This window comes from Podarcis gaigeae, assembly GCF_964106915.1.
Source record: "Podarcis gaigeae genome assembly, chromosome: 4".
NCBI classification, from domain to species: Eukaryota; Metazoa; Chordata; class Lepidosauria; order Squamata; family Lacertidae; genus Podarcis; species Podarcis gaigeae.
Window position 1 is genome coordinate 65879946 of NC_139677.1, and position 26909 is coordinate 65906854.

Genomic DNA, 26909 nt, shown 5'->3' on the forward strand with positions numbered 1-26909 from the left:
AGTCAGTATGCCTTTGAATATCCATTGCTGCAAATCAAAGGTGGGCTGAGTGCTGTTGCTTTTCTATCCTGCTTGTGGACTTCCCACAAACATCTGGTTGGCTACTGTGAGAATAGGATGCTGGACTACGTGGACCATTGGACTATTCCAGCTGGATTCTTTTGCAAATATATATAGGCAAAATTACAGTGGTACCTCGGGTTAAGAATTTACCATATTTTTCGCTATATAAGACGCACATTTTCCCCTCCAAAAATTAAGGGGAAATGAGTGTGCATATTATAGAGGAAATGCAGGCTCCTTGGCTTCAGCGCAAGGAACCCGAAGCTTCCGGAACTCCCGCTGCGCTCCGGAGGCTTCGGGTTGCCTTCCCTGATTGCGAAGGCAATGTGGGAGAGGGAGAGCTGCACAGCGCCCCTTCAGTGAAGCGGGAGGAGAAATGGAAGGGGCTCCATTTCTCCTGCCATTTTGCTGAAGGAGCGCTGCACAGAGAGGGGGAGAATTTATTTTTTTCTTGTTCTCCCCCTCTAAAACAAGGTGCGTCCTATAGAGCGAAAAATATGGTAATTCGTTCCGGAGGTCCGTTCTTAATCTGAAACTGTTCTTAACTTGAGGTACCACTTTAGCTAATGGGGCCTCACGCTGCCACCACGCCACCACCATACAATTTCTCTTCTCATCCTGAAGCAAAGTTCTTAACCCAAGGTACTATTTCTGGGTTAGTGGAGTCTGTAACCTGAAGCGTCTGTAACCCGAGGTACCACCAGAGCTTCTTCCGATTGTTCTCAAGGCGAGCATGGGCAAACCCAGCTAATGACAAGGTGACCTCGGGGATAAAGAAGCTTGCCCATCACTGAATTTCATCAGTATGAGAAACACAGAGGATTGTAGTTGCCAACCCTTTTGTTCTCATAATCTCTCTGTCTCTTTGGAAACTGTGTGACGGAGCAAAAAGTAGTGGATGAAGCATTCCACTTCTCTGCGTCTTCATACTTACTGGATGTGGTTACGCCTGTTACATTTCTGTCTGCCTCTCACACACATTTGGAAGCACAGGAATGAAAAGGTGTCAGTCAAATTATTGCTTCCGATTCTTCTCCACACACCATTTGCTACCTATTTCTTCTTGTATCGTAATCACCACCGTCTGCATTTGACATTACTCTGGGCTTTGTAACATGGCAGCATTTTCAGTTTTAGCATGCTAGTTTTAGTGTCTCTATCCTCACTGGTATTCAAATCGTGACTGTATGATGAATCGGGGTATTATTTGAAATTATCATATCTTAATTAGGGCCTAGCATAGAACTGAGTCCTATCTGGAGTGGATGTCTACCGCAGAGCGGGACGGAAGACAGGGCAGGATCAAATCTCCGGGTGATTTGAAGTAGATTGGGAAAGATTCCAGACTCCTGGTTTTTTTTTAACTATAGCAACAACGAAATGACTGCCCTTCCTCCCAAACTAAGCTGCAGAAATGAAGAAAGCTAGGAGAGGATAACAGGATAGCTCCTGTTGATGAATCTTGGGGTTCTAGTAAAAAAAAACAAAGAGAGCCTGAATCCTTTTTGACAAAATAAGGATTCAGTGTCCTACATTCTGAGGACTTTTCCTTTAAATTCTGCTTACTGGTCGCTGAGTGGTAGAAATGATAGCTTAGTCTGAGTTTTCAGCAGGAGACTTAACTATAAACTGCTCACCAGCCCCCAGCTGGACCTTTGATTTAAATTGCTTCAAGCTTGATAATCAAAGTTGCATTGTATTATATAAGCTTCCAAACATTTGTCACAGGAGTTAAAGCTATCAATTCCAGGCTTGATGTGTAGAAATAAAATTGACATTCACGGTGCCAGATGTTGCAAATGGCATCAAAATCTGTAAATCTGAATGGTAATTTCTTGCTGTATGTGTCTATCCAGGACTCTGTAAGTTAAAATCTGTGCTCCAATGTGTCCTTGGAAGATAGATAGTATGAAGCCAATGAAATTGCCTGAAGCGCTTAGCGGTCTTGATGAACTACCAGCAGTCTGCACTCAGCAGCAAAGTATCTGGAGTGTCATCAGGGGTCACCTCATTTAAAATGAATTATCATAATCCTAGCATTGAACTTCTGAAGGGAGGAATGATGGTTAAGCAAAAATGAACTGAGTGGAACAAATAAGGTTGTGAGCCACTTCACCAGACTGAGTCAGTGACATCAGTGGACCAGCCCCCACAGCAAACAGATCTTTCAGAAGGTTGTGGCAGAAGTACTTTTTGGAGTTCCCAATAACTGAACTACCTGCTTCTGCAGCTTTCTTTATGCATAACTCACATGGAGGGAATTCACATGTAGGAGGAGGAGTGGGGTCATACCTCTAGCCCTATTCCCTACATCACCCAGTTGGGTTATCACTACTTCTAATGTATTAGTGTTGGCTGTACTATGGGAGTCTCTGGACCAATTTGGAGGGCTGTGTCAAAATATAGCATAACTGGGATATTATTTGGCATGATCATGTCTTTGATGAGGAAGGCCTACATTTCAGAAGCTGCTTACACATAGTCTTTCCTCTTCACATGTCAGTGCAGGACCATTGGTGATGTGGCTAGCCCAGCCGCATGGCACAAGGAGCAGAACCACCAGCACGCCCTGCCCTCCATCCAAGGAGAATATGAATAAATGTCAGCGCAAAGTATCAAGATCAACGTGTGTCCTGCAGTGCATTGGGTTGCTTATTATTTGCTGTACACTCATACTTACCAAAGGGACCATAGAATCTTAATCTAGCCAACAATGTATATTGGAGTGTTTCAGAACCAGGGATGGTAAATCCCATTTTGATGCTTGAGGGAAATAAATCAGTTTGAAAACACACTTTTAAAAGTTAGGCTGTATTTGCTTCCAAGAAGCTACATTTATTTGGAGGTGGATATCTAAAACAGAAATAATGAATCAAGAAAATGAGGAATTCACTTCCAGAATAACGAGGCAGAGAAAGGAGCATAAAGTGGCCAAAGCAATTGGTAGGCTAATATTTGTGATGGACTTTTACATAACTATTTCTCCCTACTAAAGTAGGAGGAAATAGTATCAAATTCTGACACATTTATCATGGAAGATTATGCTTTTGGTTGTTGGTATATAACTACAAGATAACAAAATCTTCTTCAAATAATACTAGCTTCATGCACACACACCAAAATATTCTCTCTTGCATTCAGCAGCTAATTTTTAATCTTTTCAGACTGAAGACATACGTTGAAATGTTATCTTTGGCTCCCTGTCATATGTGTACTGCAGGCATTTCTTTCCCTCCAGCATCCTCCTACGTTTCCTCTTCTGACTTTGACACTCAAAATGTGTTATCAACTGTTAAAATGAATTAAAAGTATAAAACGCATAAAGTGGAAACAAGTTACCTATCCATAGCTAAATGTCAGGGGTGTGTGGAAATGAAGTACTATAATTTCAGCTGAAATGACCTTTTATGACTTTAGTTAATTAATGTTAATAATTACAGTATTACATTTAGGACTCAGTTGAGCCAAAGTTGAGGGCCTTTAAATTCAGTTACCATGAGAAAAACTCCCACACTAAGCCATCAGTTAGGGAGAGTTCCTTTTTTTGTTTATTGCACAGTGGCTACATTTTGTCCTTAGTGTTTGTCCTTCGTTGTCCATTGCAAACCACCCAGTGATCCTCAGATGAAGGGACAGTATAGAAGTTAATTAATTAAATAACATTAAAAGAAATGGTGCTTTTTGAGCATTTGAAGTGCTCAGCAAAGTTTTTGTCCCTCTCCCGTAACACTAGAACACATGGAGATCCAATAAAGTGAATGTTGGAAGATTACGAACAGAATAAAAGTCCTTCTTCACACAGTGCATAGTTACATGGAACTTTGCTCCCCCAGGATGAAGTGATGGCCGCCAACCCAGATGTCTTTAAAAGAAGATTAGACAAATTCACAGAAGATGAGACTAGCACCAGCTATTAGTCATGGCTGTGCTCTACCTCCACAGTGTAGGCAATGTGCTTCTGAATGCCAGTTGCTAGAGGGGAGTGTGCCCTTGTGTTCAGGTCTTGCTTGCAGGTTTCCCACAGGCATTTGTTTGGCCACTGTGAGAACAGAATGCTGGACTAGATAGGCCATTGGCCATTGGACTTGGGAGCCAAAGTTTAGGACCCCAACCTCAGCAGGAGATCACTTTCAACCACGGCTGGCTCGGCATCTGTCTTCTCCATTCTAAAGAATGGAAGGGCGTAGTACTGCTGCCTATTGCATTTCATTGCAGCAAACATCTGTCAAGCTGTGTATATTATTTAAATGTACTGAGATATCCAACAGAACCTTTTTTTATAAAAAAAAATCAACTTGCAACTAGACTACTTTTGAAATAGATAGACAGATATAGATACAGGCTAAACCTTTAAAGTATTGGAGCATCAAATCCAACCCTGTCTTACAATGTATTCACAGTTGGAGTAACACACATTACCATCTGGAGGAGGATCCCCATAAAACCATTAAATCCAGAGTCTGAAATTGCTTATCTACCCCACTGCATAAACCACTGAAAAATCCATATAACAGTCCAGTTTGGTATGTCAGTATTTATATTCAGTTTCCTGAAGCTAAAGTGTCCGCAATCCTGGCATGAAATGCCATTTCTGAACATGGTTTCAATGCCAGCAGCCAGGCAGGCAGCCTGGACCCGCCACTTTCACAAGCAGATGTAAAAGGTTTGTGTTCATTGTTTTTAAAGGAGCTGGGGGGGGGTGAGGAAGAAAGTCTACGGTAGGATGGAAAGCAACCCCCTTTTCAAGATAAATTGAGATGTAAGCTTGCACCCAACTTGAAATGGCCCACAAGTCTTAAATCAAGGAGGCTGGCATAATTACCTCCTGGACCAGAGGGAATAAGCTGGGGTTCACAACTGAGGAGATGTTGTTGCACCCAAGTCCCACTTGTAGCCTTCCAGAGGGCATCTGGTTGATCCCTTTGAGAAGAAGACACTGGATGAGATGGGTCTTTGGTCTGATCCATCAGGGCTTACAATCTTATGCTACACTGTTAGTTGAGCCCATTCCAAATTGAGTGGAGGGCAATTTGCCCAACACTAGTTGAGGAAGAAACCTTTGCTTGTGTTACAACAGTTGTAGCAGCATTAGGTGTGAAGCAAGGCCTGTCTGGCTGTGAGATACGTGGTTCACCCAGCTTTTTGCTCTAACCTTTCTTCTACTCCTCCTCCTGAAAATCCAGCTGCATGGATGCAACATGGAGCATCCATGGAACACAGACTGGCTTCTACTGCCTGAAAGAAGACAGTCACCCTGTGCCAGTTCTGTTTTCTCTTGATACTCTGCAATACAGCTTCATTGCATAAAGCACTGGCTGGGGCTGATGGGAGTTGTACTCCAAAACATTTGGAGCTCTGGTGTTGCAAATCCCCATTGATCTCCATGGAACTTATTTTCTAGCATGCATGAATAAGATAGTGTGGTTTCTGTAGTGCAGCTAACATCTTCAAGTGATAACTATGCAGAAAGTACAAGTGAGTCAGCAGAGCTAATCCTCCTGCCTCTCCAAAAGAGCAAAATTTATAATGTTGGAGCATGTTATGGAGTAACCTCATATTTTTCTCTTTTCAAAGCATTTGTTGGGGGGGGGGGAATGTTGGGCTGTGCTAATATTTATTCAAATGTATTATTCAGATGCATGTTTTACTATTGTTTTTCTACATTTTTTTTAAAAAGCCCTACATAATAAGCAGTTTGTAGAATCACGACTAGCAGACGTTTGTCATATGGGCAGTCTATGGCATAGTCTGTGAGTGGGAAGATTATAAAGCAGCTGCTCTCCATGACCTGCTGCTTTGAAAATGTGGGAGTGATTTTCATGTGACGGGGTGAGCACTTGCCAGTAGGAATGGCAAGGAGAGGTGACACTTGTTCTGAACTGAGTGGTAGAGATCACTCACTCTGTGCAAAAAGGGATGAGGGAGCAGCATTAAGGAAAGGGGGAGTTGAACCCCCTCACAAGTACTATCTCTGAACTTTCAGCTACAGCTTTTTTTTTTTTTTTAAATCACAGACCTTGGGACCTATGATTGTGACCTGATATCACCCTCAGGTCAGTTTCACACCTGAAACAAGCTCTTGGGGACAGATTTGTGGTATTTCTGAAAACATCCCTGAGGGCTAGAGTAAAATGAATGTGAAAATGGCAATTATATTATTAAAAAGAACCAGCGAGTAGATCCTTGAATTAAAGCCCTTATCAGTCGACTGTTTGAAAGAGCTCTTGAGTGTCATAAAATCCAACTTCAATATATGTTCAGATGAGAGTGTTCTGGGATTATTTAGCACATGGCAAAAAGACAAGGGTCTCTTGTGGATAGCATCTCATCAGGGTAGGAATCGGGCCTTTAGTATGGCAGACCTTACCCTATGTGCCCCTATGAAACTCCTTCCTGCTTCATATCAGACAGGCTGTCTGTATTATCTTTTTCTCTCCTTTTTTGAAAATAGGTTTTATTTGATTTTACAAGTATAAAATTATGACAATTTCAAATACATACTCATATTTAGAAATTTCTATGAATCTCCAGACTTCCCACCACCCCCTCCATGGGTCCTATTGTCATCATTTTCAACTGCATATTATTTCATTATTATCTTTTAAGCTACCTACCTTCTTGTGAGTAAAATGTGGAATTCCTAAGCGGAGGGTAATCATCATTAGAATTTTTTTTAACACCATTGAAATATAAATCTATATTTATTAGTATAACCTTTCCCTTTGCAATTATCCCACATTTAACTGTGTGACATTTTCTTAAATGATCTTCCAGGAAGACTCCGTGGCAGTCTAAGATACCCAACTAAAATCTGCATCGGTGAAAGCATTTGTATGTGAGATAATCTGCTTTGCTATTCCTGTACATCTACTAAAGATATTGAAAGATGCTACTTGTTGTATTACTACTATTACTATTATATTTATTTATACCCTACCTTTTTCCTTGATAGAGACTCAAAATAAAAATAAGAACAGCTAAAAGCATAGAACCTTAGCAATCATTTAAAAGCAGTTAAACACTTATAGAATTAAAACTATATATTGTTGTGAGTTGTGGGGGGGTGGGGGAGGTCAAGCTGTATGCCTAACCTTCTAATTCCTTCTAATTTCTGGATCCAGCAAAGATTCAATTGCTGGAATGGCCAGGCCAGCTTCTTGGTGAAGTAATGGCATAAGTATAGGTTGCTAAGGTAACAAAGGAAGTGACTCTGTGCCGGAGAACAAACGGCTCAACTGTCTGGTGGTTAGAAGGAGCCCTCAAGTAGAGTTGAGCTGTGTGAAAACTAGAAACAGGAGGGTGCAGACTGAAGCCTGTGAGGGAAAGACATGCTTGGTTTATGGTGGAATACAAGGCTATGAGAGAAACAATACCTTATTGGGAGGGTTCATGCTATGGATCCCCTCCATCATAGGCTCAGTGTAAATAAACCATATAAGTGTAAATAAACCATATATCATAAAGACACCACAGTCTCTGCTGTCCCTCATTCTGAGGAACCCCTGGAGTCTCAAACCCAGTGCTTTTTTCTGGAGGGACGCAGGGGGACGCATACCCCTAAACATTTTGTGAATCTAACGGGAGAAAAAACTAAAAAAAATTATTAAAAATTTAGTTTCTTCTCTAGCACGGTGTATCGTCAGTTCCATTGCTACCCCCAATGGTGGCCTCATTTCCTGTCACAGTGTTTCCTGAGTCTCAAACGGAAGCTAGTGTTTAATGTGTTAAGTAGGAGCTGGAATCTAGCACGGTGATTGGTCAGTTTCATTGTATTTACTGTATTTATTTTTCCCAATTTGAACTATCAAATGGTGATTTCCTTGAGTCAAGAGTACCTCTAAACAATTTTTTAGAAAAAAAAGCGCTGCTCACACCACTTGGGGACTGGGGTGGAATGCAGCAGTATGTACTACTAGATATACTAAACACAAACACATACATACATACATACATACATACATACAACATTCTGCTAGATTCGAAGCTGGCCCTAACAATAGGCAGAAAGCCACCTTCAGCAACCAATGCTGGGGAACAGAGCTGTAATGGGATGTTGGAATACAAAGTTATGCATTCCAGGCAGCTGGCCCTGCATTGCCAAAGCTAGCCTCAGGTGTGGTAGACGATGTCTCATCACCAAAGTTGAAGTATGACTCAACTGTCCATCTAACACGCTACAGTACAGGTAACAGGAAGGTGCACCATCTTGTCCTTGACAGCAAAATGCCTTGGGCCAGCCCTGAGTAGACTGAATCAATTTCAAGTTTTCTCCTGAAGTTGCTGAAAGGATCTTGAAAAATGCAAGGAACCTGCCCCCTTGAGCTTTGCCTGTCTTGGCTTATTAAAACAGGTCATGAGAAGCTGGGCCCACCATTGTAGATTATAACGGGTTAAGCTCCAGGAACTGGAAGAAGCTTTTGTTCAGATGTTGTTAAAAAGACACCTACCTCTGGTCCTGTATGTAGCCTATAGCCATCCTGAATAGTCATCATTCCTGGCATTGGAAAACAATGGATGTTAAGCATTATCATCTCATAGAATCATAGAATCTTAGATTTGGAAGTGAACCAACAGTCATCTACTTCAACCCCGTGCAATGACCTCATTATGGATCACCCTCACATTATTCACTTAATATGTGTAGCCTAATGTTAATGATCAATGTACATGCCTCGGGTGCCAGCTCCCGAGGATGAGCCCTTTTGGGGCCCCCAAATATTTTTGGAGTTGGGGCTACCCCCTCCATGTCCCAAAAGCACCGAGGCAAAGCGCAAAGCCAAGCAAAGCAGCCTCCCACCGACGGTGGTGCCAGGAGGACGTGAAGGAGGAACCACCGGCCACTGAAGCTGCATGGCTGCACTGGGGGAGGAAGAGGAGTACAGGGGGAGCGCACCGGCTCCGGCAGCGCAATCCCGGCAGGGTGCCATCATGGCTGCCCTCCGCCCGTGCTAGGCACTCTGCGCTGGTGTGCCCCGCCTGCCCTCTGCCCCCCGGTGCCGGAGCATGAAGCTCCACCACTGCATGGCTGCCATGTTTGTCACTTCCTCCTGCTGTTCCCAACATCCTGACGTCACATACGTGATATTGGGATGGCAGACATGATGTCATGTGTGTGACGTTGGCCCCCACAATTGCCCTTGCAAGCTGGCACCTGTGGAGCATGCAATTCAATTGATGCTACACATTCTCCTACAACACTATGTGTGCATGCTGTGTATATATTGTGCATATTCTCTGTAGAGAATATATAGAGGCCTATCTAGTCTATATATGTAGAGGCCAATCTAGTCTAGCATTCTCTTCCCACCATGTCCAACCGGTGCCTATGGGAAGCCCATAAGCAGCAAACAACAAGAAGAAGAGTTTGGATTTGATATCCTGCTTTTGGAGACCCGAAGGAGTCTCCAAGCGGCTAATATTCTCGTTTCCCTCCCCCCCCCCAACAAACACTCTGTGAGGTGAGTGGGGCTGAGAGACTTCAGAGAAGTGTGACTAGCCCAAGGTCACCCAGCAGCTGCATGTGGAGGAGCGGAGACGTGAGCCCGGTTCCCTAGATTACGAGTCTACCGCTCTTAACCACTACCCCACACTGGCTCTCCACAAGCACAACAACAATCTCTCGCTTGTGTTCCCAGCATACTGCCTCTGATCTTGGAGGTAATGTATCGCCATCGTAACTCTCAGCCATTATTTGTTCACAGTCTTCCATTGAACGAGAGATTAAAATGAACTATATAGCTACTAACACTTAGCACAATCTGCGAATTATGAAACTCTGAGAGGGGCAACAAAGACCGTTGTATAAGGAAACTCATCAGCACAGACGTGGCAGTCGAGCATAAGAAGGTGCGATGCAAAGTCTTCCAAAGAGCTCTATGTTTTGATTACAACAATCGTTCTTTTTCTTTTTTTAAAAAAAAAATCCTTGTTCCTTTTTCTTTTGTAAAGACTTTGTTGTATCTATCAGGCCCTGCAAAGCAGATTGCTAGGCAACAGACTCTGCAAAAGAGGAGCTTCCGCTCAAGCCCATTACTGTTGAGTTGCAGAAAGAGACCTGACAATACAGGAAGCCCACCGGCTGAACTTGTGAAGGAGGAAAGAAGCTCAGTAGTGCGGGGAAGAAAAGGGAGAGGCAAAAGGCAGCTGTTAAAAATAAATGGTTTCAATGGTAAAGCATGAAGATGAAAGAGGGAGTTGTAGCACAATTCTATACACTTGCTCAGAACTAGGGATGGCTAAGCATGACCATTTTGGTTTCTCTCAGTTTTTCAGTTCCCAAGTTTCCATAAGAGTTTGCAATTTTTTTTTAAGTTCTCATGAAAATTCATTGGCATTTTAGTATGAAATTCTCCTAATTCGTTACATTGTTGTATGCAGTTTTTTCTAATATATATACGTTTTTGCAAAGCATTTCCCTCTAATATACAGCACTATTCTCACTAATCTATGCATATATGCACTTTACACTAATAAATTCATTTTTAGAGACATTACTTGGCTGGAGAACTGAAAAATTGAGAAATTGAATTTTGGACAGCAGTAGTGTTTTGGTTCACACGCTCTTTTTAGAAAAAACAAAAAAAAATTCCTTCCAGTAGCACCTTAAAGACCAACTAAGTCAGTTCTTGGTATGAGCTTTCGTGTGCATGCACACCTCTTCAGATACACTGAAACAGAAGTTTCCAGACCCTTCTATATAGTGAGAAGGTGGGGAGGGGTATTACTCAGAAGGCTGGTGGTGCACTTTAGAAAGTGCAGGTTCAGTAGGTTGCCTTTAAATAAGAACTCAATCCAGTTTCTTCCCTACCCTAAGTCTCTCTTGGTGGCATTTCAACCTTTATCATACTCAAAGTAGACCCATTAAAGTTAAGGTACATAGATAAGTTAGGTCCATTAGTTTCAATGGGTCTACTCTGAGTAAAGCTTATTTGAGTCAGGTTACTAGAAAGGCAATTCCAACTAAACATCAAGAACTTTCTGACAGGAAGAGCTGTTTGGCAGTGGAACAGACTCCCTTGGGAGGTAATGGACTCTCCTTGCTTGGAGGTTTCTAAGCAGAGGTTGGATGCTTTAGTTGAGAGTCCTGCATTGCAGGGGGTTGGACAAGATCACCCTCGGGTGTCCCTTCCAACTTGACAATTCTATGATTCTGTGATATCCATGTAGGGAATTTTGTCTTTGTGATTCCTGCATTCACATCAGTATAATGCAGATTCTCATTTTGTGCTAGTTCAAGAAGCAAATAGCACATGTGCAGCACCTTACAGGGACTGAAATGCAGAAACAAACTCCCACTAAGCATACGCTGCCTCCATTCCACCACATGCATCACAAAGAGGGTCCTTGACTTTCAATTCTCTGCCAGTGCCTCCTTGTTTTTGCTTTATACCTCTCATATCTCTCAAATAGTTTATGAGGTTTTTAATGCATTTCCGAGAAACAGCCTTCAGATTAGTACACACAGTAAACAGCATTTTAAAGGGTCTGCTTTATGTCAGTTTCTCAACAGAGTACTGAATCGGTAGCTTAATATTTGGGGAAAGTGTGTACATTTAAGCAGTAAATGAAAGTGCCAGACTGACAGCCTTAGGAGCTAAATCATCTTTAAGCATCAGAGTAGATATTTTCACCAGAGGAGAGCCATTTCAGATTCCTTGGAGTGCAGCAGGAGTTTCCTTTGAAAATATTTCCTTTTAACCTCCACCTGGTATTTACAATCTACTTACAGAAGCATGCAGTAGAGACTGATAGGTCTTAGCCCAGGTACCATCATGGCAGACTGGCTGTAGAAGTAGTTCTTAGGTTGATGAAACATTTTCCTCTCTGGCTACATGCCCTGCTGACCTTGAAGGAAACACCAGTTGCATTACACAGCATTAGGGTTCTCGTTGTATCCAGAAACAGCTTCTTAGGTCTGCCATGTCTATTAGTCTCTCCCATCCGTATGACCCATCCTTTCCAGACTATTGGTTTAGATAGTGCCAGTCCAATATTTTGTGGTGAGTGATGCTCCTCCCTCCCAAGAGAATCTACCTCACAAATTAAGCAAACAAAACCCAAAAGTGCCTCTTCCCTTCCCTGGCAGCAAAAATGCAATAAATAAATAGCTTGGACCACCTTTTCATGTCACCCAAAGCCAGCTGTCTGAGGCTGGCTCACCATCTGAGGAAAACTCTGGTCAGCTCCCAACAGAATATTAAAAACAATAAACATCAAACATAAAAAACTTCCCTAAACAGAGCTGCCTTCAGGTGTCTTCTAAAAGTCAGTTAGTTGTTTATTTTCTTGACATCTGATGAGAGGGCGTTCCACAGAGCTGGTGCCACTGCCAAGAAGCCCCTCTGCCTGGTTCCCTGTAATCTCACTTCTCACAATGAGGGAACTGCCAGAAGGTCCTCAGCACTGGACCTCAGTGTCCGAGCAGAACGATGGGGGTGGAGATGCTCCTTCAGGTATACTGGGCCGTTAGTCAGGCAAACAGATTTGTGTGGACAAGCACTTTCTCAGGCTGAAGAACTAGGCCTATGCCAGGAGATTTATAGGACTAAATGGAACCCTGCTGGCCCCTCCAGTCACCTGCTGCAATACCACCCTGCAACGGTGGTACTGAAACCCAGGCAAGAGATGGCTGAACCCCACAGTAGCACAGAGAGTCTACTACTTGAGTCTGACTGGTAGAGTCCTTGGTTTAAGATTGTTTGTGCCTTGTACAACCTTATTTTCAATAATTGAAACAATCTCCTTGGATGTAGGTAGCGTGTCCATGTTTTTGTTTCATTCATAGCATTCATGCAAGGCAAACTGCAACCCCTGTGCAGATGGCCAATGTATGTAGTTGACTGTGTCTGCCGCTACAATGTCATATTTAGGACTTCAGGTGGTGCATGTATCAAAAGATTCTTGAGGTTGCACGTGGCTTTGGCTTGTCTTCTAACAGATTTCGTGCAAGTCTAATCAACGCACAATATTTCCGATGCATTAATGCTGTGGCTGTTAACAAGGCAACTGATTTGTTTAGGCGTAATCACTTGTCTACTGAGAGCTGAACAGAATTTATTAACTTAATTTCACACGCATCTCCAAATTCCACGTATTAGTCAGCACTTGAGTTTACAGTTTTGTGTTTTCTCTCTTTCTGCGGAGCCAGACCAAGAGGGGGAAATGTCACTAGTGTGGACATTTTTCTTTAGATTAGCAAAAGGTATGCAATGGCATCTTCCAAAGGGTGGGGTGTAGGCATAGCAAAAAACATTCCATTGACCAAAGCTTTAGAGTGTGCTGGCAAAATTCCATTAAACTCATAGTGTTGCTTATGAACATATAGAATTAACATGCAAGCTACTGCTTCTGTTGTAAGGTTACATGTCATATGTTACACCCTTATAGAAGTGCTGTCATAATCATGATCCAAAGACCATAGAATGCAGATTTATATCACACTACAATGATGTGGGGCTTATATTTTCAGCTACTCCAGTAACATCTGGATTCAGGGAGGGTTTTGCTGTCCAAAGGAGTATTGCTCAGCCCCATTCATATGCACCTTAAAGACCAACTAAGTCAGTTCTTGGTATGAGCTTTCGTGTGCATGCACACTTCTTCAGATACGCATGCACACGAAAGCTCATACCAAGAACTGACTTAGTTGGTCTTTAAGGTGCTACTGGAAGGAATTTTTTTGTTTTGACTATGGCAGACCAACACGGCTACCTATCTGTAACCCCATTCATATGGTTCTAGCTAGCAACCACAGATTTACCAGAGCAGTGTGAAAAGAAACTATGGGACTATGACTCCAATGTATTATTGTAATTTATGAATCAGCCTTTAATATTGAGAGATCCACATTAAATCACCACAGCAGAATGTGGGTGCAGTTCCCAATAGGAAAAAGGTACTGCTATTTACCAGATTGTATAGTACCTGCTGGAGGTTTTACATCTGTTCTTGCGACATGCAAGTTTTGGCTTAAAAATTTAGCTTCTAAATCTACATCATAGCTCACATACATCCTGGTATAAAATTTTAAGATATGTAGATGTCAACCTTTAGTTCTTTACCTCAGGCATTTTTGCCCTGCCTTTTGCAAAAGGGGCTTTCGCTAAAACTATTTAAAAGAAAATAAAACTGGCAAGTGTTAATTATAAAATAGCAAGTTTTAAAAGCCACACTGACTGCAGCTAAAAATCATGAAGTCAAAAATAACAGATCAGTCAGGTAAAAGAGGACAAGCATGTTAGGAAGTAATTAAAAGACCCAATGGGACAGGCTTTTTCTGGAGGTGAAGAGGTTGAGGAGGCGCCAGGCAAACATGCCTACAAATGGAGCTTCATAAATTGTAAGTCACACTGAAAAGTTCCTCCATCCCACCAATGTACCTTACAATGATAGGGACCAGAAAAGGCCTCTGAATGAGATCTTGACTGACGGGCAGGTTTATGTTGAGAAAGATGTTCCCTTAGATACCTGGAATTAAGGCCACCACTTAAAATTGATCTCAAAACAAATAGGGAGCCATAATGGCAGATCAGATCCTTGGAAAGAAGTACCATTGATTGTAATGAACATACCATAATTCCAAGTAAACATATTGACAATGTGCATAGAATTAGAGAGAGTTGTGTGATCTACTTCTTGAATTTATGAGTATGCATCCTGTCGCCACAGCTTTTTTGAAAAATAGTTTGCTTATTGGCATTGGCCTATGAATACTTTATGTCATTGTTGAGAACAAGGTCTGTCTGGTAAACTTTGGACACTTAGACCAAAATCAACACAGAATTAAATTGGGCCTACCCCACTGATTTCAATTGACCGAAGTACCTTACATCAGAGTTGAAACGCGGCCTTAGTAAATGGGATGGGGTTAGTGCATAATAGCTTAATGGGAAGAATAAAGCACCCAAAACATTTTTAAAAAATAATATGTCTCTGGGTGTAGTTAGGTCAATCAAAAGAACAAAATTCAAGCAGCAAAAATCCAACCATTCAATGTATCTTTTCAGGAGCATCGGCCTTGGTTTTTATAGATATAACACTTTTATTTAATAATGCTTAATAATAATGCTGGTAATGTCTGGACCTCTATTGCTTTTCACAGAAAAGCTGAGGCATCATAGCAATCCTTTATGCCCTAAGGTCTCCAATGCAGTTTGCCTTCAATGAAGTCATACAAACCACAGGGAGTCAAGGGAGATTTTGTGGTGTTCTCTTAAATTATAACTGCAGAAATTCTGCTGTGTGGAAAGTGCCCAACTTGTCCTCCTTTTCCCCCTTATTTTTCACAAGAATAAACCTAGGGTAAGGGTGGTGGAACAATAGATTGCTATGAGAATACATTCAAAATAAGTCATTTCTTTGCAACCACCAATAATTTGCAGGGCTTTCTGGACCATGTCATGTTATCCCCATGAAGTGTATTGGGAAGAAAAGACCATGGAGCTCTGCTTCAGGGGAGATAGCCTTCTTGTATGACTGAAGTCCACCTTTGGGCATCACAGCACTCTCACACACAACCACTAGCCGTAGCGATAAAGGATGTAAGTGTTTTGTCTTTTGTGGGGAAGGGGAGTCCTGAGCATCATCAGTTTTACTTCTGTAAAAAAAAGTGATGTGTTGTGCCCATGACAGTTCCATAGAGTTCCCAATGTACTTCTGGTCTCAAAACATTTGCATGATAGCTGTATTTCTTTTGTATTTGTGACCTTTAAATAAATAGGCGATATATGCACTCTGGAGACGGAGAAGGGGCACACAGCTTTCCAAGAACTACTTTTTTCTTTCTGCCTAGAATATTATTTTTAAAAATACAAGACAATATTATTACCATTATTAGTAGTAATAGTAGTTTAATTTATTGCCTGCCATTCTCCCTTACAGCTTACAATAATTAAGATGCAACATTAAAAAGAGTTTAAAATAACTCACAATAACAAAAATAGGCTGGGTCCTAAAAACATACATATCAAGTGTAAAAAACAGAGTAAGGAGGTGGCTGAAAGCTGTGTAAGGAAGATGCCAGACAGAACTGAGGAGATGCTACAGAGAAGGCCCTCTCCTTGGCCGCTACCACCCCAAGCTTCTGAGGGTGGTGGAACAACCGAGAGGGACACCTCTGTCAATCTTAACACCAGAGGGGCCTGTAGAGTAAGAGACAGTCTTTCAAGGATTTGGGATCTGAGTTGTTTTCTGCTTTAAACACTAATCTGAGCACCTTGAATTAGGGTCAGAAATGAATTGACAACCAGTGCAACTGCTATAAAACACAAGTTTTATGAGATCTAAATGAAACCCCAGCCAGTAATCTAGCCACTGCATTTTGACCAACTGGAAGTTTCCAAGTCATCTTCGAAGACAGCCCCACCTAGAGTATATTGCAATAATCCAATCTGGAAGTTACTAGTGTAGCCAAGTCCAAAAGAGACCATCGCTGGCAAACCGTCTTGAAAATTTCACCTTTTGCCACCAAGGTACCTGAGCCTTCAGTGACATAGCTGAATCCAGGAATGTGTGCACACACAAGCTGCAGACTTCTAAGGAAGTGCCACCCCATCCAGAACAGACCAGCTCCCCAGCTCCCAGACATAAAAACTGGGGACACATGACACCTATGACTTTTCAGGATTCAGCTTCAGTTTATTGGCTACATCCAGCTCATTGCTGCCTCCAAGCACTGGTCTAATACTTCAACTGTCTCTTCCGATTCAGATGGGTCTCATCTGCAAGTTGATGGCACTTTACTCCACAACTCCTGATGACGACTCCCTGTGGCTTGTACAGCATAGGGTACAAGACGGAAACCTTTGGGGCAACACAGGCCAACTCCCATGGTGCTAAACAGTAGCCTCCCATAACTACTTTCTGGAAACCGTCCTGGAGGTAGGAATGGAACCAGTTAAGGACACTTTCCCACTTTCCTGAGATGCTCCAGAATGATAATGTAGTCAACATTATCTAAAAAGTGCACTGCTACATTGAACAGCCTTCTTTGAGTCTGGGCTCTGGTTTTGTTTTGTTTTGTTTTGTTTTGTTTTGTTTTGTTTTGTTTTTTTACAGCAGGGCTCTGTGACATTGTCACCCATCAAGCTGAATACAGTCCAACAGCCAGGTATCATTGCCTGCCAGGTGAATGACAGTGCTCACCCCTGATTTTTACAGGAGAAAGCTGCCAGGGAGGAAAAAGGTTTATTGAGTCCCTAATCAGCCCATGCCATACACTGCAGGTTCATCAACTATGGAGGTACATAACAATCCAGCCAAATTGTCTTTTTTCCAACCATGCAAACTAGCCACAGACTTCCTAAAATCCCATCTGGAATTTGCATTTAGAAAAATCTCTAAAATTCATGCAATTAACACTGCAATACTTAGCCAACCCTATTAGCCACTACTGTGGGTAGAGTGGGGGCAGGGGAGAGAGCTGGCTTAAAGAAGCTGCTTTCCTCCCTATAGTTAGTCATGAGCATTTGTTGCTGTTTTTTAATGATAACACTTTCACAGAGGAATCACTTTGGGACACAGCAGTAATATCTTTTTGAAAGTGGGAGTCCTTTGCAAGAGTTAAACAATTTGTTTCAAAGTGCTGCATCACAAAAGTAGGGTGAGTCTCTGCAGGGAAGGTGCTTTAATGTGAAATAATTTCAAGTGGAACCTTTTATGTGACTAAAGTGCATAAATACTGGCATTGCCCATGGTGAAGGTTTCTATGTTTTTGTTTTTAAAGCAAAGACCTTTGTATTCTGTGAATAAAGATGGAATGTTACGCAGCAAAAATAAAATACAGGGGTCATAGAAAGTCTGCACTTATTAGGTTATGGCTTTTATGAACGTAGAAATGTGTTTTGTACTATTTGAAGTGTTTTAGAAAATGTCCAGGATGTGGTGTGGTAAATCTAAAAGGTTAAATTAGCAAACCATTACATTTAATTCTGTGTTACTGAGCTTTACATGGCGATCTGAATGCTGCCCGTGGGTTGCTCAGTGGCAGAACCACACTTCTGAAGCCCTGCTAGTTTCTGATGGTGAGAGTGAAAGGTTTATCTCTCAGGGCCAAACAACACATCTGTGATCAGAGCTTCCAGCGTTATGATTTTTACTTAAAAGAGCCAATTTTGAACATTGATTAGAACAGTTGGCTATATATACTTAACCCTACAGAAGAATCAAATAGCAGCAAACCAGATGGGGCTGAAAAATAACAATTTGTATGATTTCTCACTGATTAAAGTAGGTACACTTTCCTGGAAGTAAGTGCCATTGACCACAAACGGACTAAACATGCATGGGATTACTCCGTAAGTTTTCAAATCAATATTACATCCCACCTGAATAGGCAACTTTTGTCCTGAAGATCGAGATGGGCAAACATTCGATGCGGACCTATTCAAACCCGCTAATTGTAATAGCAAAGTTTTAAAATAATTTTCTCTCCAGCCTGCTTTGTTTTAAAACATCAAAAGCATTTTGGGGTGCAGTAGCCATTCCAAGGATGGGTTGGTTAAACTCTTCCATGCTTTGGGGGCTTTCTTCAAAGTGCCTTTATAAAGATTAATTAATTGCAAATTGCAGTCCTGAGAGGTAAAATTAATTTCATTACCTCAGATGAGGAATGAAGGAACAAAATCCAAGGCATTTGCCCAAGGCCACATTAAAGATGTTGTCATATCTAAGTTTACAGCTTTCTTCTTCAATTCCCCAACCTACCAACAGCTCTGTGACTAATCTTCCCTCCAGCCTCTATTAGGTCCCCCCTCCCGTTTCATCTTTCCTTAATGGATATCTCTTTGCCTCCTGGCTCCATCTTTCCTCTTCTGTGTTGGGTATTTCACATTAGATTCAGGAGGACTCAGTTATATTTCTAATTTCATCTTATTCTGATGGTTGATAATTTATCAGATCTCACCCTTAAGCCAAGGTTTTGTCAACAGCAGTTCTCATAGTATGTAGGGATGTAAGTATGCATCCTGCAACCTTTTCAGGTCACCAGTAATTAACATATTGTTTATCTCAGGGCTTTTTTTCTATTAAAAAAATGTTTAGGGGTACTCTCATTTTGACTCAAGAAAACCACAATTTTATAGTTCAAATCGGGGGAAATAAATACAGTAAATGGACAAAAGTACAAAGATTCACAAAATGTTTAGGGGTATGCGTACCCCTGCATCCCTGCAGAAAAAAAAGCACTGGTTTATCTACCATCCACATTATTATTTTATTTTTATTATTTATTAAATTTGTATACCACTCTATACCCTGGGGGTCCCTGGGCAGTTCACAGAATAAAATCAAGATATACGACCACAAAATACATAATAAAAATAAAAACAACAACCCAACCCCCCCCCAAAAAACCCACATTTTAAAAAAGCATAAGATGTAAATTAGATCTACCAAAGGATTGGTTAAAAAGGAACGCTTTTGCCTGGTGCCTAAAGGTGTATAATGAAGGCATCAGGTGAACTTCTCTAGGAAGAGCATTCCACAGACGGGGAGCCACTGCAGAGAAGGCCTGTTCTCGTGTTGCCACCCTCCGGATATCTCGAGGAGGAGGCACATGAAGGAGGGCCTCAGAAGATGTTGGCCTTTTGTTGTAAAGATCCCATCCCATCACAACGTAAGAGAATAGTGGACTTGTGTGTCCCACTGTATCAAAGTCCCTAGGACTACTTCTCTGAAATTCCAAGAGCTTTCCCAATTTTCCTGGCCCATAAGCAAGCTATGGTTCCCCCCAGATACAGGAAATCTAGGGCAGGTGTTCATGAAATACAAAAGAGAGCAAAAATGGGGGGGGTGTTGCCAATTTGGGAGGGTTGGCATTGTGATGCTGCTTGTTTTAGGGGCAGTTGGCTTGAGAGTATTGCCTGTTTTGTGCGGAAAGAATTGGCTTTTGGGTGTTTGCCTGGGTATTTTTGCCTGAGCACGTTCTCTGTTATTTGATGTGTCAGCTTAGCCTGGCTTTTGTGTGCTTTGGGAGAAGTTTCTTTGATAAATTATTTGTTCTTTGTGACCAGCAGGCTCCCACAGCAGTCTTTTGTGACTAGGCTTGCCCCACCCGTCCAGACATTTTGTGATTATGCCCTTGACAATTTCTTGGTTGGAGATATGGGAAAACTCAAGTATCTGAAAACAAACCCAGGAACCTTGTAAGCAAATACTGTGTACACAGTACCAACATAAAACACAGATGGGTCATTCTTTTTCTTGATTTGGGTGAAGCCTGGCTTGGGAGAAACCACATCAAAGCACAGTATTTTATAAGAAATGACAGGATACATACCAGAAAGATACGAATTGTGGCAAATGTTGTGTGCACACCACTTCCCAAACTAGTCATGGGAGTGCACTGAATACAGATTAAACAGGAGTGTGTACACAGCCATAGACTTTTCTATATGAACAATGACTTTAGATACTTGCTTTGGGACAAATTTAGAAGAAAAGAGATGTAAAAGTACTAAACATTTCTGTAACTTTTTGATGAATACAAGACCCAGGGCTATATGAGGCCTTTTTTTGTTGAAGCCAAGCCCAGAGAATCATCAGTGCAGAAACTAGGCATTGTACATCTGGATAAATGACCTATGTCCTTCTGGTTTCAGTGGTTTGTGTCCAGATTTTCACCCCCACAAAAGAACTACAGTGGTACCTCGGGTAAAGTACTTAATTCGTTCCGGAGGTCCGCACTTAACCTGAAACTGTTCTTAACCTGAAGCACCACTTTAGCTAATGGGGCCTCCTGCTTCTGCCACGCCCTGAAGCAAAGTTCTTAACCTGAAGCACTATTTCTGGGTTAGCAGAGTCTGTAACCTGAAGCGTATGTAACCTGAAGCATATGTAACCCGAGGTACCACTGTATTAAGAAAAACAGTTTCAGTAATGCAGCATATAACTAAATTTCATACTGCTATGATTACACTGAAATTCTTTTTCTTGCACAGGTTTCCATCTGGATAACATTGGGGATGGCCCAGCTGCAGAAACAGCCCAAGTGATAGTTTGGGTGGCAAAGTTTTCAGGCAACATACCTGTGAAGCAACACAAAATCAGACAGGTGCTCAGCTAGGAGGGTTGCTTGCAGTGCCACAGAGGACACTGCAAAATGTCACATGGCACTATGTTCCATGAAGATGTGTGGGCCAGTATCCCCTGCGAAATCTCAAGGGACCCTGGACCTGCACCTCTTAGATTATTTGGTGCAACTACTTTGAATAGCAACACTTAGGAGGCTGGCCTAAGAACAAGGATGGGGAACCTGTGGCTCTACAGATATGACTGAACTGCAGCTGCCATTATGTGTGACCACTAACCATGCTCCCTGTTGCTAAACATCTGTCAAGACTCCAAAACATCTGCAAGGCCACAGGTTGCCCATCCCTGTCTTAGATAATATGTAGTATCATTAAACGTTACAACTGGATTTTTTGGCACATGTTCTGCATTGGCATTTTGAGAGTGGCATAGCACATGAGCTTTAAAACCCTCCTTTGTGATAGGAGGACCAGAATACTGATCTACTTTAGAGGGTGATTGTAGCACTTAGTGAGATAATATGTGCAAAGTGCTCTGAACATTCTAAAAGTGTAATAACAACAATAATAACTTCTCTTGTGAAAGGGTTGCTTCCCACGATTCATTGGGGGATTTGTTTTAAAGAGAAACCCTTTTTGTTATTCTGATTGCAAATGGGAATTGGTGCACATGGTAAACTTTTGTGGTGCGCCGGGAACCATGGCGATCTGCACGTGGAAAGTCAGCTATGAACATGGGGGCCAGATGACTCATCCTGGAGGCAACAGAGCTCTGAGTGCTTTATTCCTGTCTGCTAAAATTAGAGCGAGAATTAAAACACCATTGCATTTTTAGTGTTCCCATAAATTTGTGTCAGCCATGTCAGTCAATATAATTAACGTAAAGCCATTACCAGAAGGAAGAAGCCATGGCCATCTTCCCCCCACCCCCAAATGAGTAATGTGTTGGAAATTTAATCTAATGTCCATAATAGCATGAATAAATGAAGCATAAATAAATAGAATTTATCCTTTAAACAAAGGTCATTACAAATATCATGTGACGGCCTGAAAATGCAGGGCAGGGGAGTCTCTCACCAGGTATGCAGTTTCTGTCTGCAAGAAGGTGCCTTTCTCAAATGAAGTGACTTTCAAGAAGCTCTCTCCTTCCTGGCTTTTAGTTCAAGGTTCGGGGTTTCTAAGCAACTGCACAAAGATTAGAATAATGTGGAATGGCTTGTTGATGGTGGAAGACAGAATGTTCAGTGATGTGGTTGGCTGTAAAAATAAAATAAAATAGTGCAACATGTCCTCCAAGTTCCCGTCCTCCCACTCTCCGTGCATAAGTGGCTAATAACAGCCAGAAAAATGGTTGCTTTCGTGAGAAGGCTTAAAAATAGCACGCTGCTTAGTTCATCACAGGGAAGGTTGTGTAAAGGCACCACACACCCTCAAATATGCAAGAAATGACCTAAGGTGCAATACTCAAAAGTTGAGACCCCTTTTTAAATCTTCAGGACATGGCCTGGGGGCAGATAATGCAAAAAAGTTGGGGGTTATAAACTGGACCAAATAAATAATCTAAACTAATTTTCATCAGTAAAATAAAACAAAATAAACTGACTCAGTAGTTTGCTGGTAGGAACCGCTTCCTGCAACTGTAAATAAGTCAGATTGTAAGACTGTAGTCAGAGGGGGAAGGTACCCAGGAAGCACCATGCAAGTGGATGTCACAGCCACTGGTTTATGTACTTCCTATACGCATTACATTTTTATTTCACTTTTCCTCCAGGGTGATGCACATGCTGTCATTCTGTCCATGTAACAACCCTGTAAGGCCAATTAGGCTCAAAGATCACACAGATCATGGCAGAAGAGGGATTTTGAACTCAGGTCTTCCCAATTGTGAACTGGCAATTGTGATGCAATGGGCCAGCCTTCCCCAACTGGGTGTTTTCCAGATATTTTAAACTGCAATTCCCATCAGCCCCACTTGACTGCGGCTGATGGGAGTTGCAGTCCAAGACATTTTCAGGGTACCCAATTGGGGAGACTTCATTTGCCACAGTTTGCCCAGCCACTCAGTCCCCTCTGGCCTTGCTCAGGTGAGAAACCTCCTGACTTCTACTGAAACTCATTGGGGCTCTTCCCCCTTCGCAGTCGGTGGTTCCTTCCTACCTGCAGTCAAACTACTTCACCAGCCGTCACTAGTGAAAAGCAATGAATCAACCTGGCAGTATTTCAAAGACAGCTTGGCTGCATCTTGCAGACTAGACTGCCTTCTGTCGAAGGTGCCTCTCTGATGTCAGGGCCGCTGTCACGGCAGCAAGCAGTTGGAAGACTCCCTTTCAAATTGCGGGTACAGACGCTGTGATACTAGCTTTTCAACCAGTGTCATATTTTCATAGGCAAGTAGTTTTCTGACTCTGGCAATGTGCCAGTGCTGATTTGTTGGTATCTTCATTGAATGGAAGCCTTTTACCTTTGAGAGCCAAACTACATGTGTAACCTTCCCCTGGCATTCCCCTTCTCACATACGCACCTGCAGTCAACTGTATGGAAGGTGTAACATGCGAATGTTTGGTTTCTGAGCCATTCATGACTTAACAAACAATTTCTGATCTCAAGCCAATTATGTAAAAAATCAGTGTTTTTTTTTAAAAAAAGAATTTCAACTCCCCCTTCACACCCAGGACAGTTTAGAGGTTCAAAGAAATATGATACTATCTATCTATACATACACATACACACACACACATCCTGTAAAGACATCTGTGTGGGGGAAGATATGTCCAAAGCTAATGACATTTTCCAGTGAACTGGAAGCAATTTTATAGAGAATGCAATGTAAGGTTTCTTAAATAACATACACTGGTGCCATCTGTATAGCAAAAACATTTTACAAGCATCTAACAGATGTACTAGTAAGTCGACTGCCAGAACAATTTGTTTTAATGGAGAGGACACATATTCAAAGTAAAATATGGGGATGCTGTCCACTCCAGATTGCAAGTGAAACGTAATTCACACAGCTGCGTGGTGAAAGGGAAAGTTACAGGGGACAGAAAATGCAATCCTGTAAATGATAACCTCAGTATTATTATTATTATTATTATTATTATTATTATTATTATTATTAATTGAATTTATATACCGCCCTATACCCAGAGGTGTCAGTATAAAAGCAGACTAAAACTGTTGTGCATTCCTGAATACATGCTTTGTTTCTTGAGATCTGAGGTTAGGATGATGGAATAAAAGATAAAATAGGGCTAGGCTGCTCTCCTAGACCCATTCATCTCTAAGCCTTATTTCTGAGGCTTGCTTCTGAGTAGGTGCATACAATATTGCACTGTAAGAATGGGAAGGAAAGATGTCCTAAAGAAACTGAATAATCCTAACAGTCTGGTAGAGATATACAGTACCATGGAATTTCTTTTTTCTTATAACTGAAACTGACTCTAAATAAATTGTCAAAAAGGTACTGAACAATATCAATTAAGCCATGCCCTTTGTTGCACATTTTTAATAACAAATCACAAATCAGTGTGCCAGGAGAAAAACAAAATCTCCATAATGGCAGCTCACTGACAGCAATATAAAGACATATTTTATTGTCCTGATCTCAAGAGTTGACAAAATAATCAGAGGATCAGGACAAAGGATAGAAACAGGAGCTTTTTTGCAATTGCCAAGTAGGACCTGTATGTGATTTTCCCCCAGCCCACAATCCTATCAAGCACATGATGATTTGAAGCAAACCAGCCAAATGTTTTATTCAAGCTCTCTTGTAGTGTTTGTATTTATTCAAGTAGGTTTTAAAAACGGTGATCATAACATGCCCCCAAAAGGACAGATGTACAGAGCAATCTGATATATAACTACTCAAAAGTAAGTCCTATTGTGTATAGTATTGGAGTCCTGTACATATTTAGCTGTGATAAGTCCCATTGAGCTCAATGCTAGCTTCTTCTGAGTAAAGACAAGTCAGGAGCTAGAGTCAAGCATAGGTCAGCAATAAAAGAGCCGGTGTCAGTGCAGGCCTAGTGATCCCAGCAACACTTCCCAGTAGGTCTTGCCCCAATGAGCCACTTGCGAAGACTGAAGGTCCCTGCCTTCCGACCAATCTCTAAGGCTCCTCCTCTCCATGGTCTTTCCCATGCAGTTGCAAAATGCATCTGTGCACAACCAATCTCTGCTCTGCTCTTTTCATTTTTCTGCATGTACTACGACAGGGGTAGGCAACCTAAGGCCCACGGGCCACAAGCAGCCCATTGGGGTCATTTAACCGGCCCACAAGCCGCCCCCAAACTGAGCCGCCTGCTCGGCAAGTCTCCACACGCTGAGCTAAACCGGCGCAGCGCAGCATGGGGACTCTCTTCCAAAGCACCAGAAATCACGTCTGCACAGCACAGACGCCGGAAATCTGCACAGATGCAGATGCCGGAAATTGCGGCCACGCACACGCACAATCCGGCCAATGCACAATCCACTGGAGTGAACTGGCTCAGGTGACATAAACCTTGCCAACCCCTGTTCTAGGAGATCTGGGGGAGGGGAGCTGGTCACAGCAGGAGGGGGAGACTCCCTGGATTCTTCAGCAGCTTGTTTCAACTCTGCCTCTTGGCCACCCTCCTCTCCAGCCTCCACTTTAGCCTTGGTGTCTGAACTGCTCTCTGCCACAGCCTCTTCCTGCCCACTAAATCCTGCTACCTCTTCTGCTTCCAATACTGCCTCCTCCCAGTCTGCTCCTTCCTCTCCCTCTGAGCTATGGCCCATGCATTAAAAGTTAAGGGAGAGACCTGTTGAGCGTCTTCAAGGACATCAGAATTGTTTCCAGATTACTTTGAGATGAATAGACACCTTCCCTTTCATTCCTGTGTATGAGTTATTGTTCTGTCGGCAGCCATTGAGATGGCTACAACAGATGCATTTGTTATGTTCAGACAACTCATCCCAATACGGTAGCGTTATAATTTACAGGGACATGGTAAGTGAAGAGCGAGAAGGAATAATGGTAGTTTATATGAAGAATGGTTACAATGACCATGTATCTTTCATAAACAGACATTCCATGTTTGCTATTATAATTACCAGAGCGAAAGGAACTTGAAGGCCTCATGGAGAAGCCATCGGCAGTCTGTACCTGCATAAGCTTTTGAAGATTTATTCTCTTCATTTACCTCCAGATATTTAAAGTAAGCAATACTTCTGTCAGTTATAAGTGGAAAAGAGGCTGTTTCTGAGCAAATGCCAACACCTGATTGGAATTCTCTGAAGAATGCCTGAATGAAAATATTGATTCAGGCAAATATTTCAGAGTCTTCACAAGCAAACCAAAATCTTTTCTTTTTCATTGTTCCACAAGACGAATATTTACACCCCTAAATAAATAAATGGCCAGTAAACCCATTCAATGCGTTATTAGTTGCACACATGAGATCACTCACTAGGTCCCTGGCACCTAATGCATTGACTATGGCTCTGGAAAACCTATAGTTTTAATCAGCAGTGTCTGTCAGACATTGAAAGTGGTGGGGCACAAGGCAGAGAGAGCAACAATAGATGGAGCTAGAGTCATTAGAAGGCAAGGCAAAAATGAATTCTGGGTAATTGGGAGCTGGCTAAAGGCTGATTGACATTGGTGGGGCAGTGCCTCATTTGTCCTTATAGACCAATTGTGGCAAACCTGTGGCCCGCGTGCCAGAGAAGGCACTCAGAGCCCTTTCTGTGGGCACGTGTGCCATCGCCCCAGCAGGGCCGTATCTTCCATACTGGGGGGGGGGGGAGAGGAGAGAAGGGCTTGTGTGCAAGCAGGAGTGGAGGTGGGGATCTATCAGA

General features: G+C 42.1%; 1 protein-coding gene across 3 annotated transcripts in view; it reads left to right on the plus strand.

Annotated features, from left to right (window-relative positions):
• The window catches only part of HTR1F (5-hydroxytryptamine receptor 1F), a 107220-nt gene that overhangs the window by 21670 nt on the left and 58641 nt on the right, over positions 1-26909 (plus strand). Inside the window, exon 1 of one of the 3 annotated variants that reach the window (XM_083737129.1) lies at positions 9702-9720. The exons of 1 other annotated variant lie outside the window; for it this stretch is intronic. The gene's annotated coding sequence lies outside the window, so the exon portion shown is untranslated. Of the gene's footprint in view, positions 1-9701; positions 9721-13245; positions 13265-26909 lie in introns of those variants that run through there. One more of the 3 variants, XM_083737130.1, reaches the window with a different exon arrangement.